Source organism: Fukomys damarensis, unplaced genomic scaffold, assembly GCF_012274545.1.
Source record: "Fukomys damarensis isolate Sample0158 unplaced genomic scaffold, DMR_v1.0_HiC HiC_scaffold_12369, whole genome shotgun sequence".
Taxonomy (NCBI): domain Eukaryota; kingdom Metazoa; phylum Chordata; class Mammalia; order Rodentia; family Bathyergidae; genus Fukomys; species Fukomys damarensis.
The window spans coordinates 1-2,350 of NW_022913281.1; the positions used below are offsets into that span (position 1 = coordinate 1).

Genomic DNA, 2,350 nt, shown 5'->3' on the forward strand with positions numbered 1-2,350 from the left:
GTACAGTATTCAGTTATGTAAAATATTCAACACTTTGCTATAGGGCAGGTTTTGTGATAGATTGTTTTGCAGTAATGTATGTTTTCCCAGCATATTAAAGTGGGCTAAGATAAGTTGTGATATTCAGAAGTGTATGGAACATGATAAAAAATATGGTGAATTAAAAATAATTAAAATGTGCTACTGTAAAAGAAACAGTGCCATTAACCCCACTTAAAATTCTCCCAGCTGCTTTGAACACACTTAGTCCATCATTCTGGCCACCTTATGAAAGTTCTAGAAGTGCTCTTTGCGAGTATCATCAGTTGTGGCTGTCTTAGAAGTCCCAAAGGAATTCAAAATGTTTACTTTCTATGGTCATTTTGACTCTGGGGAAGGGCCAGAAGTTGATGGTGCCAGATCTAGTGAATAAGATGCATGAGGATGCACTTAATGATTTTACAAGCCAGTTTTTCCACTGGATAGTATTTTGCAGCAACATCCACCATATTTTTTATCATTCCTCCCAAAGACACAAAAGAGGTCTTCCAGAATTGCTTCAGAACGTGGCTAGAATAATGATACAACTACATTTGATGAGAGGAGGAGTCTTCTGAGAGGGATTAACGGCAGTGTCTTTTACTGTCATAAAATGTTTAACACTCATCATATATTCTGAGCACACCTCATATGTATATTAAGTGCATTTTCAACTCATGACATTTTAAACTTATTTTGAGGTTGTTAACTCCATCACAAGTCAAGGAGCATCTATACTAATCTTTGAAGCCAAATTTTCATGAACAGTCTCTGGGAGGAAAAATGGAAGGGCTTTAACTGATGTCTTTTTTTCCTGGCTCCTCCATGAGCATACACACATGGCCAAATGGGCTCGCTCAGGAGGCCAACTGGGATCATGAGAGGTGCACTGATTAAAGCTCTGGCACCAACTCCCAATGTAGTCTTTGACAATGCTCTAGACTTCTAGATCTTTTTCAGTTTTTATTCTTTTTTAATGCACTGAGCATCTCCTCAGGTCCTTGGACTTCAGAAACTCCATGATCTATGTGTTAATTACATTAGTTAAATAGGTTACCTTGGCATGCACCACTAGGAGAGCATAACTATTGCAAGCCTTAATTTTAGCCCATATACTTTGCAAGACATAAAATATGCTAAGGCTTCATGGCATACAGAAACTTTCTGATGGGCCAATTGAGGTGGGAGAGACACTGAGGAACAAGGAACAATAGCAATCCAAGCATGGATCAAAGTAGCAAAGAATGTACAAGAAAGATCAGCAGTGTGAATAATGACAAACTTATAAAGGATTTCTCACAGGTAGAATAGAAAATGATAGAAACCAGTGGAAAGAATAACATACTGGAAATTCAGTTAGAAAAGAGTACCTGTTTATTAAAAGTACTGCAAACAAAGGAATTAAAAAATTAAATTAATTTAAAAAATCAATTTAAAAATATTGTGCTGCTCTTCATGATATGAGAAAAGGACTACAACCGACTATTGAATATCAATACAATTTGAAGGTGAAAACGAACAACTGAAAAGAAATGCTGATATGACAAGGGAAATACTAAAATCTCATGAACAGGAATATAAGGTTGCCAAACCTGTACATGAAATGAAAATCAAAGAGGAAGAACATGAGATAGAAATAAGCAAACTTTATCAAGATATGCAGAAAAAAGTTGAATTAAATGAAGAAAAGCACAAAGATTTAATAAAGAAAAAGGAGATGGAAATTTCAGAGTTAAACACAAAGTTAATAATTCAAGAAAAAGAAAAGCAAAATGAAATAATCAAACTACAGCTGGAGTTTGATGCCAAGCTAGCAAGAGTTCAGACTAAATGAAATCATATCCAGATGCTACTATTTCCCCACAGAGTATCTACAGAGGGAAGCGTCAACATTTTCAAGAAGAAAAAAATTGAGATTGCAGTTCTTCATAATACCATTCATAATTTGGAGCAGCAACTTTCTATTGGCAAAAGATTCTCATTTTAAACATAGCTGATTTGAGAATAACAGTAAATTCATTAATTATTATTTATTTTAAAAGCAATTGAGGGCGGGGAATTTAGTTCAATGGTTCTGCCACCTGCTTTGCAAGCAGGTCCCGAGTTTGATCCCTAGTGCCAAAAAAAAAAAAAATTCACTTCCATTTTCAGCATAAGCATACTGCCTAAATAGCCTAAATAATAAATAAATGAGACAGCTTTAAATAAAAAAAGAAAAAGAAACTGTCTGATGATTAGCTCCAAGATTTATAATGATGCTTCAGCAAGCTGTGTTGCAAGAACTTTCTTCGGGGTGTGGAACACAACAGTTCATGATTTTCTCATGTAATTG

The 2,350-nt window shown here is 35.1% G+C and overlaps 1 pseudogene; it reads left to right on the forward strand.

Moving 5' to 3' along the window:
* The first annotated feature begins 1,242 nt into the window (after positions 1–1,242).
* LOC104870661 lies at positions 1,243–2,005 on the forward strand (annotated as a pseudogene).
* Positions 2,006–2,350: the final 345 nt, after the last annotated feature.